Source organism: Mustela lutreola, chromosome 3 (assembly GCF_030435805.1).
Source record: "Mustela lutreola isolate mMusLut2 chromosome 3, mMusLut2.pri, whole genome shotgun sequence".
In the NCBI taxonomy this organism is placed as follows: Eukaryota; Metazoa; Chordata; class Mammalia; order Carnivora; family Mustelidae; genus Mustela; species Mustela lutreola.
This window is the reverse complement of record NC_081292.1, coordinates 39,503,368-39,521,343: the sequence shown is the minus strand read 5'-3', so window position 1 is coordinate 39,521,343 and position 17,976 is coordinate 39,503,368.

The window sequence follows — 17,976 nt, the reverse complement described above, 5'->3', positions numbered from 1 at the left end:
AAGAAATTCCCATAAATAAAGCTATAATAAATATAAATATAAATACAAACTCACAGTCAAAAAAAAAATTCTTTTTTAAAACAGAGAACCATGACATTCTGAGCAAAAACAAACTTAAAAAATAAATAAATAAAAACCATAATTGGAGAAACACAGGAGGGAGGAGTCAAGATGGCGGAGAAGTGGCAGGCTGAGACTGCTTCAGCTAGCCGGAGATCAGCTAGAGAGCTTATCTAAAGATTGCAAACACCTGAAAATCCATCGGCAGATCGAAGAGAAGAAGAACAGCAATTCTGGAAACAGAAAAACAACCACTTTCTGAAAGGTAGGACCGGCGGAGAAGTGAATCCAAAGCGATGGGAAGATGGACCCCGGGGGGGAGGAGCCGGCTCCCGGCAAGCGGCGGAGCAACGGCGCACAAAATCAGGACTTTTAAAAGTCTGTTCCACTGAGGGACATCACTCCAGAGGCAAAACCGGGGCGAAGCCCACACAGGGTCAGCATGGCCTCAGGTCCCGCAGGGTCACAGAAGGATCGGGGGTGTCTGAGTGTCGCAGAGCTTGCAGGTACTGGAACGGGAAAGCCGATAACAGAGACAGAGCCGACAGTAAGCTCGCAGCTCGGGGTAACCTTGAACCGGTCGCGGGCTCAGTGAGCTCGGAGCGCGGCTGGAGGTCAGGCAGACGGGAGTAACTGGCACTGTTCTCTGAGCGCGCACTGAGGAGTGGGGCCCTGGGCTCTCGGCTCCTCCTGGCCGCAGTCCAGGAGGCCGCCATTTGTATTCCCGTCCTCCGGAACTCTACGGAAAGCGCTCAGGGAACAAAAGCTCCTGAAAGCAAACCCGAGCGGATTACTCAACCCAGCCCCTGCTAAGGGCAGTGCAATTCCGCCTGGGGCAAAGACACTTGAGAATCACTACAACAGGCCCCTCCCCCAGGAGATCGACAAGAAATCCAGCCGAGACCAAGTTCACCTACCAAGGAGTGCGGTTTCAATACCAAGGAGAGCAGCAGAATTCCAGAGGAGGAGAAAGCAAAGCACAGAACTCATGGCTTTTTCCCTGTGATTTTTTTTTTTAGTCTTGAAGTTAATTTAATTTTTTTCTTTTTCATTTTTTGTTTATTTTTCTTGCCTTCTGGTAAAATTTTTTTTTAACTTTTACCTTTTTCTTTTTTAACGTTTTTTAACCAGTTTATCTAATATATATATTTTTTCTTTTTTATATTTTTCTTATTTGTTTTCTTTTTTAATTCTTTTCTTTTTTTATCTTTTTTCTTTTTTTTTTTTTCGTTCTTCCTTTTTGAACCTATTTTTATCCCCTTTCTCCCCCCCACCCCCACGATTTGGCTTTTCTTCTAATTTGGTTAAAGCATATTTCCCTGGGGTTGTTGCCACTCTTTTAGTATTTTACTTGTTCCTTCATATACTCTTATCTGGACAAAATGACAAGAAGGAAAAATTCAATACAAAAAAAAGAACAAGAGGCAGTACCGAAGGCTAGGGACCTAATCAATACAGACATTGGTAATATGTCAGATCTAGAGTTCAGAATGACAATTCTCAAGGTTCTAGCCGGGCTCGAAAAAGGCATGGAAGATATTAGAGAAACCCTCTCGAGAGATATAAAAGCCCTTTCTGGAGAAATAAAAGAACTAAAATCTAACCAAGTTGAAATCAAAAAAGCTATTAATGAGGTGCAATCAAAAATGGAAGCTCTCACTGCTAGGATAAATGAGGCAGAAGAAAGAATTAGTGATATAGAAGACCAAATGACAGAGAATAAAGAAGCTGAGCAAAAGAGGGACAAACATCTACTGGACCACGAGGGGAGAATTCGAGAGATAAGTGACACCATAAGATGAAACAACATTAGAATAATTGGGATTCCAGAAGAAGAAGAAAGAGAGAGGGGAGCAGAAGGTATACTGGAGAGAATTATTGGGGAGAATTTCCCCAATATGGCAAAGGGAACGAGCATCAAAATTCAGGAGGTTCAGAGAACGTCCCTCAAAATCAATAAGAATAGGCCCACACCCCGTCACCTAATAGTAAAATTTACAAGTCTTAGTGACAAAGAGAAAATCCTGAAAGCAGCCCGAGAAAAGAAGTCTGTAACATACAATGGTAAAAATATTAGATTGGCAGCTGACTTATCCACAGAGACCTGGCAGACCAGAAAGAGCTGGCATGATATTTTCAGAGCACTAAATGAGAAAAACATGCAGCCAAGAATACTATATCCAGCTAGGCTATCATTGAAAATAGAAGGAGAGATTAAAAGCTTCTAGGACAAACAAAAACTGAAAGAATTTGCAAACACCAAACCAGCTCTACAGGAAATATTGAAAGGGGTCCTCTAAGCAAAGAGAGAGCCTACAAGTGGTAGATCAGAAAGGAACAGAGACCATAAACAGTAACAGTCACCTTACAGGCAATACAATGGCACTAAATTCATATCTCTCAATAGTTACCCTGAATGTTAATGGGCTAAATGCCCCAACCAAAAGACACAGGGTATCAGAATGGATAAAAAACAAAACCCATCTATATGTTGCCTCCAAGAAACTTATTTTAAGCCCGAAGACACCTCCAGATTTAAAGTGAGGGGGTGGAAAAGAACTTACCATGCTAATGGACATCAGAAGAAAGCAGGAGTGGCAATCCTTATATCAGATCAATTAGATTTTAAGCCAAAGACTATAATAAGAGATGAGGAAGGACACTATATCCTACTCAAAGGGTCTGTCCAACAAGAAGATCTAACAATTTTAAATATCTAGACCCCTAACATGGGAGCAGCGAACTATATAAACCAATAAATAACAAAATCAAAGAAACACATCAACAATAATACAATAATAGTAGGGGACTTCAACACTCCCCTCACTGAAATGGACAGATCATCCAAGCAAAAAATCAGCAAGGAAATAAAGGCCTTAAATGACACACTGGACCAGATGGAAATCACAGATATATTCAGAACATTTCATCCCAAAGCAACAGAATACACATTCTTCTCTAGTGCACACGGAACATTCTCCAGAATAGATCACATCCTGGGTCCTAAATCAGGACTCAACCGGTATCAAAAGATTGGGATCATTCCCTGCATATTTTAAGACCACAATGCTCTAAAGCTAGAACTCAACCACAAAAGGAAGTTTGAAAAGAACCCAAATACATGGACCAAACAGCATCCTTCTAAAAATTAAAAGATCAACCGGGAAATTAAATAAGAATTGAAAAAAATCATGGAAACAAATGATAATGAAAATACAACGGTTCAAAATCTGTGGGACACAACAAAGGCAGTCCTGAGAGTAAAATATATAGCGGTACAAACTTTTCTCAAGAAACAAGAAAGGTCTCAGGTATACAACCTAACCCTACACCTAAAGGAGCTGGAGAAAGAACAAGAAAGAAACACTAAGCCCAGCAGGAGAAAAGAAATCATAAAGATCAGAGCAGAAATCAATGAAATAGAAACCAAAAAAACAATAGAACAAATCAACGAAACTAGGAGCTGGTTCTCTGAAAGAATGAATAAAATTGATAAACCCCTGGCCCGACTTATCAAAAAGAAAAGAGAAATGACCCAAATAAATAAAATCATGAACGAAAAAGGAGAGATCACAACTAACACCAAAGAAATACAAACTATTATAAGAACATACTATGAGCAACTCTACGCCAATAAATTTGACAATCTGGAAGAAATGGATACATTCCTAGAAACATATAAACTACCACAACTGAACAAGGAAGAAATAGAAAGCCTGAACAGACCCATAACCAGTAAGGAGATTGAAACAGTCATTAAAAATCTCCAAACAAACAAAAGCCCAGGGCCAGACGGCTTCCCGGGGGAATTCTACCAAACATTTAAAGAAGAACTAATTCCTATTCTCCTGAAACTGTTCCAAAAAATAGAAATGGAAGGAAAACTTCCAAACTCATTTTATGAGGCCAGCATCACCTTGATCCCAAAACCAGACAAGGATCCCATCAAAAAAGAGAGCTATAGACCAATATCCTTGAGGAACACAGATGCGAAAATACTCAACAAAATACTAGCCAATAGGATTCAACAGTACATTAAAAGGATTATTCACCACGACCAAGTGGGATTTATTCCAGGGCTGCAAGGTTGGTTCAACATCCTCAAATCAGTCAATGTGATACAACACATCAATAAAAGAAAGAACAAGAACCATATGATACTCTCAATAGATGCTGAAAAAGCATTTGACAAAGTACAGCATCCCTTCCTGATCCAAACTCTTCAAAGTGTAGGGATAGAGGGCACATACCTCAATATCATCAAAGCCATCTATGAAAAACCCACCTCAAATATCATTCTCAATGGAGAAAAACTGAAAGCTTTTCCGCTAAGGTCAGGAACACGGCAGGGATGTCCATTATCACCACTGCTATTCAACACAGTACTAGAGGTCCTAGCCTCAGCAATCAGACAACAAAAGGAAATTAAAGGCATCCAAATCGGCAAATTATCACTCTTCGCAGATGATATGATACTATATGTGGAAAACCCAAAAGACTCCACTCCAAAACTGCTAGAACTTATACAGGAATTCAGTAAAGTGTCAGGATATAAAATCAATGCACAGAAATCAGTTGCATTTCTCTACACCAACAGCAAGACAGAAGAAAGAGAAATTAAGGAGTCAATCCCATTTACAATTGCACCCAAAACCATAAGATACCTAGGAATAAACCTAACCAAAGAGGCACAGAATCTATACTCAGAAAACTATAAAGTACTCATGAAAGAAATTGAGGAAGACACAAAGAAATGGAAAAATGTTCCATGCTCCTGGATTGGAAGAATAAATATTGTGAAAATGTCTATGCTACCTAAAGCAATCTACACATTTAAGGCAATTCCTATCAAAGTACCATCCATCTTTTTCAAAGAAATGGAACAAATAATTCTAAAATTTATATGGAACCAGAAAAGACCTCGAATAGCCAAAGGGATATTGAAAAAGAAAGCCAACGTTGGTGGTATCACAATTCCGGACTTCAAGCTCTATTACAAAGCTGTCATCATCAAGACAGCATGGTACTGGCACAAAAACAGACACATAGATCAATGGAACAGAATAGAGAGCCCAGAAATAGACCCTCAACCCTACAGTCAACTAATCTTCGACAAAGCAGGAAAGAATGTCCAATGGAAAAAAGACAGCCTCTTCAATAAATGGTGCTGGGAAAATTGGACAGCCACATGCAGAAAAATGAAATTGGACCATTTCCTTACACCACACACAAAAATAGACTCAAAATGGATGAAGGACCTCAATGTGCAAAAGGAATCCATCAAAATCCTTGAGGAGAACACAGGCAGCAACCTCTTCAACCTCTGCCGCAGCAACATCTTCCTAGGAACAACGCAAAAGGCAAGGGAAGCAAGGGAAAAAATGAACTATTGGGATTTCATCAAGATCCAAAGCTTTTGCACAGCAGAGGAAACAGTTAACAAAATCAAAAGACAACTGACAGAATGGGAGAAGATATTTGCAAACGACATATCAGATAAAGGACTAGTGTTCAGAATCTATAAAGAACTTAGCAAACTCAACACCCAAAGAACAAATAATCCAATCAAGAAATGGGCAGAGGGACATGAACAGACATTTCTGCAAAGAAGACATCCAGATGGCCAACAGACACATGAAAAAGTGCTCCATATCACTCGGCATCAGGGAAATACAAATCAAAACCACAATGAGATATCACCTCACACCAGTCAGAATGGCTAAAATCAACAAGTCAGGAAAGACAGATGCTGGCGAGGATGCGGAGAAAGGGGAACCCTCCTACACTGTTGGTGGGAATGCAAGCTGGTGCAGCCACTCTGGAAAACAGCATGGAGGTTCCTCAAAATGTTGAAAATAGAACTGCCCTATGACCCAGCAATTGCACTATTGGGTATTTACCCTAAAGATACAAACGTAGTGATCCAAAGGGGTACGTGCACCCGAATGTTTATAGCAGCAATGTCCACAATAGCCAAACTATGGAAAGAACCTGGATGTCATCAACAGATGAATGGATCAAGAAGATGTGGTATATATACACAATGGAATTCTATGCAGCCATCAAAAGAAATGAAATCTTGCCATTTGCGACAACATGGATGGAACTAGAGTGTATCATGCTTAGCAAAATAAGTCAAGCGGAGAAAGACAACTATCATATGATCTCCCTGATATGAGGAAGTGGTGATGCAACATGGGGGCTTAAGTGGGTAGGAGAAGAATAAATGAAACAAGATGGGATTGGGAGGGAGACAAACCCAAGTGACTCTTAATCTCACAAAACAAACTGAGGGTTGCTGGGGGAGGGGGTTTGGTAGAAGGGGGTGGGATTATGGACATTGGGGAGGGTATGTGCTTTGGTGAGTGCTGTGAAGTGTGTAAACCTGGTGATTCACAGACCTGTACCCCTGAGGATAAAAATATATGTTTATAAAAAATAAAAAATTTTTAAAAAACCATAATTAACCTGCAATGTCTTCTGATACTGGAATTTTTAGATTGAGAATTTTCTAAACTCTATTACATTCAAGGAATTAAAAGAAGAGATTGAATGGAGTAAGAGAGCACAGGGCTATAAAAAGTGAACAGTCATATTGTAAAAGCAAATAAAAAACAGAACCTCAAGAAATATAGACAACCGTAAGTGAAATTTAAAAATTAGCCTGTTTAACTGTAGATGAGAGAATTCATGAACTGAAAGAATAATTAAACTAATGAGAATTTAGCACAAAATGAAAAATATATAGAAAATATGAATGAAAGGTTAAGAAATATGAAAGGATAGAGTTAGTCATCTAATATGTATTTAATCAGGGCCGCAAAATAGAAAAAGTAAGATGAAGAATTATAATAAGAAAAATAATATCGAACATAAGAAGAAGAAATAATAAATGAAAATCTTCCAGAAATAATAAAATAGATCAGTTCACATAGTCGAGAAGCCCAGTGAATCCCAAACAGCAGAAATGAGAAGAAATCTACACGAAGACATGTTGTAGAAAAACTATCGACCACAAAAGAGAAGATCTTTGAACCAAGAGAGAAGAGATGGATTGTTTTAAAAGGAGCAACAATTAATAACAGCTAAATTCTTAGTACCAAAAGTACCATTCAAGAATGAGAACCAAATAAGGATATTTTCAGGTAAACCAAAACAGAGTTACCATCAGCAGATCTTCACTAAAGAAAATGTGAAAATGTGTACACCTGGCAAAACTCTATGGTCCTAGAGTGAAGACAAGAAATGAAGAGTCTGGCACCACACAAAAAATCTATATGTGATCTTTTAGGGCAAACTACAGGCAATTAACAAGGCTTTTGCCTGGCAGGCCTCACAGAGGAAAGCTATCCTCCTCATGCAAGATTTGGTATATAGCTTATCGTTTTCTGAAGGGAGCTGTGGTCAAGGACTTGACCTCTGGGCCAGCCATGCTCATAAACATATCTGCATTCCAAGCCCAACATCTCCATTCAGAGGCCTCCTTTCGGGCATCTTGACTAAGATAACTTTTGTCTACGCTGACTCAGTTCTTTCCACTTTTGGTTCTATCTCCTCCCTCTCTCTTCCTGGCCCCACCCCAAGTCCATAAAATGGTGGGTGTCTTTTTTTCAGAGCTCTTTCCCCCAATCTATGCTGATTAACCTGACTCTTGCCTGGCGCCCTTCTGTAAGGGAAAATGAAGCACGGGGGAACTGGTGCCTATGTTTGCATCTTGTTTACACTGTCTCAGTGAATAACAAAGGCATTATTGTTAATATCATTTTGGCTAATTTTCCTAATCCATCACCTCAGTCTGGCAGCTCAATAGAAATCAAGAGCAGAGAGAGTGGCAAACATTTTAAACAAACATGAACTAAATAAAATAATGCAATAATCTAGAATTTGAAAAGAAAGAAGACGCTTGGCTAGAAAAACATAAATAAAAAGGGAAGTTACAGGAATTAATGTTCTAAGGTCCTTGTATTGCTCTAGCAGATAATATTAAGTTTTGCTAAGTTAAATATAAACGTTAAGTCTTCAAGGATAACCATAAAAGAATAGAGGAAGAATGTAAAACAACCTCCCAAAAAATGGAGTAAGGAAAAAAAAAGGTTCAATAAATTTGTTATCATATTTGGTGACCACAATGGGCTAATCAACTAAAAAAATGTAAGTTTGGAAAGTAAGTGACTTAATGAAATGAAGAAATGACCATTAAGTGACCATGAGCCACAGAAGAAATCATAATTGAAATTAAAACATTTCTACAACTGAATAATAGCATAATATACACATGCTCCCAAACCACCTCCACAATAGAACTTGCAGAATTCAGATTTAGGGGAGGGGTAAGGAGACCCTCTGCAGATCTCTAGCATTCCTGCTCTGTGAGGCTCTCTCTTTTCTAAGAGTGTATCTTGTGAACTCTAGCTAACTTGACCTTCCAGAAACATTCAGATCCCTCTCCTCAACTCCCAGTGGGCTGGCCTCTGCTTGGGTTTCCCTTCTCTGAACTGGAACTGGAACTCCTAAAGCCATCTAGGGCCAGTATGGAGCTCACCCCATTTGTTTCCTGTCTCTTGGGCACCATATTTCCTCATGTCCACTGTCTTGTTTCATACACTTTATTTGGATTTTTAATTGGTTAATACCCAAAGACAAGTCTGGTTCTTGTTACTTGCACTTGGTCAGAAGTACATATCAGGTCAGTAATTTCTGTCCAATGTATATAATCATATTTATTTTATGTTTTGTACATTTTTTAAAATATATTTTTTAAGATTTTATTTATTTATTTGACAGACAGAAATCTCAAGTAGGCAGAGAGGCAGGCAGAGAGAGAGGAAGGGAAGCAGGCTCCCTGCTTCCAAGAGCCCAATGCAGGGCTTGATCCCAGGACCCCAGGATCATGACTGAGCCGAAAGCAGAGGCTTTAACCCACTGAGCCACCCAGGTGCCCCTGTTTTGTACATTTTAATTCATTCTTTTCTCATGACTTGATTCCAGTTTGGGGATGTGGATTCTCAGGGATTTCACAAACTGCGCAAAGACTGAGATTAAAAATAAATGGCATCTGTGAATTATCAGAGCCCATTACTTATATCCTAGAAATGACTCTTATTACATTTCTTTGCCTTTCCCCAGAGAGTTGTTTATTTCCCTATGGACTAAAAAAAGAAAAATTACATAAGGCCAAATGGTATAAGAAATGGCCCTACCATTTCCTAATTGGTCCCCTTACTGCTGCCTTATTGGAGTATAGAGGGGCTGGTTTGGGAGACCATAAATATGTGCAGGCAGGGGAGTGTGTTGGTGAGTGTGGTTATCAATAGCACCAGTAATATAGGAGAAATACACAGGAGTTGGAAAAATAAAAAGGTGGAAGAAGGAATCTGAGAAAGAACTCATGACAACCTGAGCATCGTAATTGCTTAGGTCTACCAGATAGTTAGGGAGCCTGGCACATACTATTGAGTAACTATAGCTATATGGGATTTTTAGTAGAATTATCTCACTTTCCATAAATTGTTGTAAAAGGAACTGTTCATCTGCTAAGAAATGGTGTATCATTTGAGTGGTGCCCTGTTTCCTGCACATGCAGCAGCTTTCCAATTTGACTTCAGGGTCAAGTTGCTTTTCTGATTCATTTGGCTGAGTAGACTTAAGTGCAAATTGAGAAGAGAAACCCATTTAAATATTGTGTAATGTGAAAAGGGTGAATTCTGCAACAGAAAAAGGAGGGGATTCAGGGAAAGGAGGTCAATTGCTGATTTTGCCCTTGACATCGTTAAGATGCGGCTTCAAGGGTTCTGATGCGTCTGCGAATGATGTGGAGTTTAGGTTCCCCGGAGTGTTCCACCTTCCTCACAATAATTACACTAATGACGCCAAGAGTGTTTTGAAAATCCTCATGCTTCTCCGCTGCATACATTTCATCACCACATAGTCCTATTTGCTCAGTAAGCTCCCTTCATAATAATTCGAGATGCTTCCTATTTACCTTGAGTAAATATCAAACAGATCTTGATATCTATATCTGTCTCATGAAATATACATTCTCTCTAACTGTGCCCAAATGATTAATTTACTGCTATGTGATGATTAGCATAAAAATCTCATCACGACACGAGATAGAAATGTTTTCACTAATTGCCGTTTGAAGTGAAGAATGTTTTTTGCATAGAAATAAATGATGCATGCTTACTTCTCAATTCTCTGTTAAACCAGAAAACCCAAGACTGGTTTTGGAGTGGAAAAAAATTACCTTTGAAGTTTTTTTGTTTTGCTTTGCTTTTTTCCTTTTCTCTCCCTTAGATGGTCCACAGTTCAGCAAAGAAATGGAACAATATTGTTATGAAGTTTGTACACAAAATGAGATAGGTGAAGTCAGTTCTCATCAAAGCAGGCCTTCTAATCAATCAGTCACTCAGCTTCAGGCAAAGACCTTTTCCCTGGACGTTAAGGCCTCCCTGTGGCCCCGAAACTTGACAAGTAAACACTCAGATATTTGCTGCGTATCCTGAGAGTATTCAAGTTCTTGAGAGAACCTGATGGTCTTAATACCATCAGTGGTCATTCTGGGTTTGCTCAGCCAGCTACACAACTATCTCCATAGGTTGCTGGGTGCCTCAGAAAAGCGTGTTCTATATTCCAGATTTAAAGAACATTATCTATCCCTCAGATCTTGATGACTTAGTCACACCCTCATCCAAACAATTCTCTTAATTCTAAGTACCAGCCAGTCTATCCCAGAAAATGTAATGTAATATAATGTAATGTAACATGAATTTTCCCCAAGATCTGCCATCCAAATCATCATCACCAATATCACTGATACCCCCCACCCTGGGCCAACTATACTGCTAAGAATTTTACGTGTATTTACTCATTTAATCTTCACTCAATGCAATGACATAGGTCCTATTTTAATCCCCATTTTAGAGATGAGAAAACCTGGATATACAACACATAAGTAACTCTTCCCAGGTCATAGAACTAAAAAAAATATGGCTGAAATCTGAAAAAGTCAAACCCGAATATCCTGCTCAAACAAATTCTCTGGCTAGCGTCCCTTCTAGCCTTGACTGTGTAGATAGATTGAGTCTGTTGCATTTTCATTTCAAGAATAGCAAGGGGGGCTTCAACAGGGCTATGCTTTGGCCCAAGAAAGAGGGGCCTTGTGCTTTTAGAGGACCCCCACATATCACAAACACACACCAACAACAAATTTATTGAGGGATATATGGGTGCTTCAATCACCAGGGATTTCATGCTCAGCTAACACATCATGGCCCATGACTCTAAGCCTTCTCTTCCAGGCTCCAAGGAAGCACTGCTCCCCAGGTCTTGCCTTTGTGGGAAGACTGTACCTGAATATTGTGAGAATAGGCACTGCCTAAGAGCGCGAAGACTTGAGGAGCAGAAATAACTCAAGAAGGAAAGACAAATTCATTAAACTGTCAAATGCTTCTCAGAGAGCATGAATGCAGTAGATTCTGGCACTAACGAGCTATTGTTTCCCACAAGTGTTGAGCATTTTTTCTTGATTCTTGCCATGTCCCAATTTGTGGCCCTGAAGGTACTCAGGGCATTCACAACAGTTGTACCTGGTGACATATCTGCCATATTAAATAATGCATATTTAATTAAATATATGCCCGTTGACCTAGGTATAAAACTTTAGAAATCTAATATCTATAACTTAAACTGGCAAAATTAAAAATATTTAACAAACATTTTAAAATTTAAATTAAAAGTGTTCACTTTATTTTTATTTAAAATCTTGATATTCGTTAATTATAATTTGTATTTCCTTTTAATCCAAGAGGTCATTGTTTACTATTTTTAATAGTGATAAAACACATAAAATTTACCATCTTAACCATTTTTAAATATACAGTTCAGTGACATTAAGTACGTCAACGTTTTTGTGCGACCATCATCACCATCTGTCTCCAGAATTCTTTTTATCTTACAAAACTGAAACTCTGTACCAATTAAACAATAATATCCTCTTATCCCAGGGCCCCTACCTGCTTGCAACCACCCTTTAACTTTCTGTCTATGAATCTGGCTACTCCAGGTAACTTCTATGAGTAAACTCATATGATATTTGTCCTGTGCCTGGAATTTCACTTAGTGTAACATCCTCAAGGGTCATCCATGTTGCAGGTTGTGTCAGAACTTCTTTCCTTTTTAAGGCTGAATGATATTACCTTGTATATTTATTCCAATGTGTTTTTCCATCACTGTTGATAGACACTGGGTTTTTTAAACTTTGGAGCCATTATGAATAATACTGCTATGAACATGAGTGTATAAATAGCTCTTCCAGATTCTGCTTAAACCCAGAAGTGAAATTGCTGGATCACATGGTAATTCTATTTTTAATTTTAGGAGGAACCACTATCCTGTTTTCCACAGTGGCTACACCATTTTACATTCCCAGCAACAGTGTATTTTGGGTTTGCTTCTCTGTTTTGTTTTTGGTTTGGTTTTGTAGCCATCCTAACGGGTGTGAGATGGTATCTTACTGTGGTTTTGAATTGCATCTCCTTAATAATTACTGATGCTGGGCATGTTTTTATGTGCTTATTGGTCATTTGTATATATCTTTGGAGAAATATCTGCTTAAGTTTTTTGCTCATTTATTAATCACATTGTTTAGGTTTTTGTTGTTGTTGTTATTGAGTTGTAAGAGTTCTTTATATTCTGTATATAACCCCCTTATCAGGGGTGTGATTTGCAAATATTTTCTCTCATTCCATGGATTACCTTTTCATTCTGATGATTATATCCTTTGATGCAGAGAATTTTTAAATTTAATGAAGTCCAATTTATTTTTTCTTTTGTTGCCTATTCCTTGTTATCTTATCCAAGAAACCATTGCCAAATTTCTTGTCATAAAGCTTTTCCCCTATTTTTTTTCAAAGATTTTTATAGTTTTAACTTTCACATTTAGGTCTTGGATTCATTTTGAGTCAATTTTATATGTGTTATAGTGTAAGGGTCCAACTTTATTCTTTTTTTTTTTTTTTATAATTTTTTTATTTTTTACTTTATTCTTTTGAGTATGAATACTCAGTTTTCCCAACAACATTTGTTGAAAAGACTATCTTTTCTCCATTGAATAGTACGGGCACCCTTGTCCAAAATCATTCGACCATCTATAAGGTAGGGTTTGTTTCCAGATTCTCTTTCCTATTCCAGTGGTCTATATGTTTGTCTTTATGCCAGTACCATACTATTTTGATTTACTGTAACTTTATAAGTTTTGAAATCATTAAGTGTAAGACCTCTAACTTTGTTTTTTATCAAAACTGTTTTGACAATTTGGGGTCCCTTGAGATTCCATATGAATTTTAGGGTGGATTTTTAATCTCTATAAAGAAAACACTTTAAAATTTTTATAGGAATTGCACTGAATCTGTAGATCACTTTGGATAGCACTGATATCTTAACAGCATTAAGTTTTCTATTCCACAGGTAAGGGAGGTTGTCTTAGCTCAGGCTGCTGTAACAAAATACCATGGACTGGTAGCTTAAATAACAGATTTATTTCTTATGGTTCTGGATGCTGGAAAGTCCAAGATCAAGGGGCTGGCAGATTTAGTTCTTTGTGAAGACCCACTTCCTGGTTTGTATATAGTCACCTTCACAATGTGCACTCACATCGTTTTTCCTTGATATGGGCTTGTTGGAGATCTCATGTCTCTTCCACTTTTTAATCCCGTCATATACATTACAAGTCTGATTATGCACTCCCCTGCCCATCAGTAGTTTCTCCTTGCACTTAAGATAGAGTTCACAATACAAAGTCCTGCATAACCTAACCCTGTCTTCCTTTCTAGTGTCAGTTTATATACTGTGCTTCCTGTCTTCACTCTGGCCACATTGACTTTTTTCCTAATTCTAACATATCACTTCCTGCCCCAAGACCTCTGCACATGTGGTTTCTTCCTAGGATGTTCTCCTCCTAACCTCCCCACTTTTTCTTTGTCTAGTCAACTCCTGCCTATTCCCTTGGCTCCTCTCTAAGGTCTCTTCCTCTGGGTTGTCTCCTTTGAAACTTTGGACTAGATAGATATCAATAATAATGAAAATTATAATTATTTTTATGGTCATGTATAAAGACTAACCTTTATTTTTAGCTATCCAGGAGGCAGAGAGGTAAACATTTCACAAGTATTAACTCATTTCTTTTTCCCCAAAGACCTCCCCCCTCCATTTTTACAAATAAAGAAGCCAAAACTTGGACAAGTCACTGCCCACAGTCATATTGCTAATAAGAGGTGGAGCCAAGATTTTAATCAAGACTGTCTAATCCCAGAGCCTCAATACCCACATTGGTTTCCCATGTTAAGGATCCTCATTCCTGATTTGTTCACTCATTTCACCTGTTTATCAAGTTTCTACAGTGTTGTGGACACTATGAGGCCCTGGGGTATGAAGGTGAACAGCAAGACAGATAAGGTCCCTACACTCAAGAAACTTTGTTCTAGTGGAGCAAGAACATAAAAAGTAGAAGTAAATAAATAAGTGAGAAGATCATGTTTATGGACCTGAACAGGTTTTGTGATGAAGAACAAGTAGGGAAAGCCTGCTGTTGACAGGATGGGCTCCGATGATCTCTCTAAGGAGGGGACATTTGAACTGAGTCCTGAAGCGTAATAGAGCAGAACTAGCTAATTGTTCTTTAAAATCCATTTTAGCTTTTCTATGGTAACAGAGCCTCTAAATTTTGGCCGGGTTATAGTCTCCACCGTACTTTATAATTAGGTGTAGCCACGTCACAAAATTCTGAAGAAACTGATAGGAAGTCTCCTTAAAGGGAGGGAGGGGGGATGGGCATGTTCCTCTCCTCCCATCCTCTTTCCTACTGAAAGGTTGAAGCATCAGCAGCAGACTTGGACCATGAAGTGAACTTGAGAATGGAAGTCACACACAGCAGAGAAGCAAGCAGGAAAAAGTATGGGTCCCTGATGATGGGGAGTACCGTATCACCCCTGGACTGACTCCCTCCGATAAACTTCATTGAAGTAGCACTTACTACAGAAGATCACTGGACATCTTTGTGATTCTGAAGATTTAATACCACTGCTCATGAAGTGTAGACTACAAGCTTCATGCACCAGCTGTCAGCCACAGTAGTGACCGAATAACATCCTCAGGAAGTCGTCATAGGCCCTTTGGTTGACTCTGACTCCCAATCCCAGGAAATGGCTGGTTTTCTTTTCTCTCCGGCAAGCCTTTGGAAGGCACTTGGAAGGCATTTGGTGTGTCGGAAGGGCCACTCACTTGATCAGATGGCACCTGCCAAACTGACACAGATAAAAAGTGCCACAGCGCAGAGCTCTGAGAAATGCCTCCGTGACATATTGGCAATTTCACAAACACATTCAAAAGCTCAGATAACACTTACGATGTCCTTGATCTTTGCACTTCCAAATGGTGGCTGAACAAACAGAAATCAGTCTTCTTTGAAACCTTCAAAGCAGTGAAATTGCCTAAATCAGTTTGTTGACTATTCTCTGACTTCCAAAGGTCAGGGAAAGTTTTCTGTTTGTTTGGCACCCCCTGAATCACTTCCACATTCTCTGCTAGGTATGTTTGTTCTAAAAAAAAATTAAGTCAATCATTTATTTGTTTCATATGCTAGTTCGAATTTCCAATAAAGACTTGGCCAACTTTTCTGAGGACTGAAAATGGTTCTTTTCGAAAGAGTTGCATAAGCATTGTGCTAGGAAGTGGTAAATAGAACTTACAAGAATGGGGTGCCTGCCTGGCTCAGTCAGTGGACCGTGCGACTCTTGATCTTGGGGTTGTGAGTTCAAGCCCCATTTTGCATGTAGAGATTACCTAAAACTAAAACCTTAAAGAAAAAAAAAAGAACTTGGAGGCAAATGAGTAAGGGCAAGAACTCCTTCTTTTATCAACATATTTAAAGCTCATGAAGTCAGAAATGTGTTATTACACCAGAAGATTCCATGTAAAATCCAGTGTGCTGAGTTTGCTATATTAGCATTTGTGGAAACTGGTGCTTACTTGTGACAGCAGGAGGGATATATGATTTTGTACTTGTTTTTCAACAATTTCTAATCCAATAAGGAGCACTTGAGGGTGACTTTCCCTGTGAGGAAGACACCATGGATGGTACTGTGTGTGGAGATGAGCAAAGGGAGTGAGAGGTGGAGTCTTCACTGTCATTACAACCCTCTCAATCAGGATTCTGTAGGTAAGCCACAGAAATACATTTAAATTAACTGCAGAAAAACTAAGAGAGAGAATGGAAAAATACTGAAGCATCCTGTGGACTCAAAATGGGTATAGCGAAGCTTTGGAAACCCACCCAGAGACGGGTTCCTGCATAGCAGTGCTTCCCAACCCCTTTCACCTCACAGATATTACATAAAATGATGATATTTCTATGGCCCATGGGGATAAAATAATGAGGCCGTGTCCCAAGATCAGAAGTGATTTACTCCTTTACTCCTTGGCCTACTGCCACCCAGACAGGGCCTTTTTTTCATCTCCCAGTTCCCAAGTTCTGAGAAAACAATCATGACCAACATTTATTGAGCTCCTGTTGTATGGCAGACATTTCTCTAAGTACTATCTATGCATCTTATTCACTCATTAAATCTTTGCCCAATCCAATGTTAGGTATGATATTTTCCTACTTCACAGATGAGAAAACCCAGGTATTTAAAGGCTAAGCCACATGCTCAAGGTCACATGGCTCATGGTGCAGGCAGTGTTTAAGGCTACTTTGGCCCTTAATCAAATTTACCTTTCACCCGCAACTATGAGTGCCTCTATCGGGCACTAAAGCCTTCTAAAAAGGAAGTGAACTGATTGGCCGTGCTGGCATTAGGTGGCCATCCCTGGACCAACCAATAGTGAGAAGGGGGTGGGAACCGCTGGAGAAAGCAACTTGGTGCTCATGCTACACCCTGTGGAAGGAGCAAGTGGTAAAATCCTGGCAAAGGACTGCTTGACAGACACTAACAAGAACTATCTTCCTCCTTACCCCACTCCTCCTCCTCACCCCCGCTCTTCTCTCAGGGACCCAAGGTTGACTTACTTATTCTCTTCCTTTCACAGTACGCTACCATCAGCTTCTCTTGCTTTATTTATTTTATCTTATCCTTTTCTCCACTGGATTTCCATCTTAATTCCCAAAAGCAACCATTCTACTTTGTTTGGAATAATTCTATTTATACATGTTCTTATGTATGTGTACCATTGTTTCCTGTGTATGCATTTTCAATTTACATATGACATGGTGCTACAGGTCCCATACTGTGTCTTCCTTCTGTCACTCAGTCTTAGGCTCATAAAATATATCCATGTTGGCATGTTGCAAGCCCATTGCTCCTGACCACAATATATACTCTTTTTTTTTTTTTTAAGATTTTATTTTTTGACAGAGAGAGAGAGAGATCACAAGTAGGCAGAGAGGCAGACAGAGAGGGGGAAGCAGGCTCCCTGCTGAGAAGAGAGCCCGATGCGGAGCTCGATCCCAGGACCCTGGAATCATGACCTGAGCAGAAGGCAGAGACTTTAACTCGCTGAGCCACCCAGGTGCTCCCACAATATATACTCTTAAGATGTGCCTGTACTGCGCTTAATTTTTTTCTCCAACCCGTGCCTTGTCTAGTCATGGACTGGTAGGTTTTATAGATCGCTCCATTCAACTTGGGAGCCCCTCATCTGGAATGACCCCTCCCTGCCCAAGGGAGTGTTTCTTCTCTGTACTGGTACATGCCTCCGTGTTTGCCTCCATGAGGATAAATGTCACAATTTAAAGTACAGGATTGGGGCCAGGCTGCCTGGGCTCAGAATAACATCTCTTCCACTTAAGGCTAAGTCATAGCCTCTCGGGGCCTCCATTTCCTCTTATGCAAAATATTAACCACAGCTACCCATGGGATC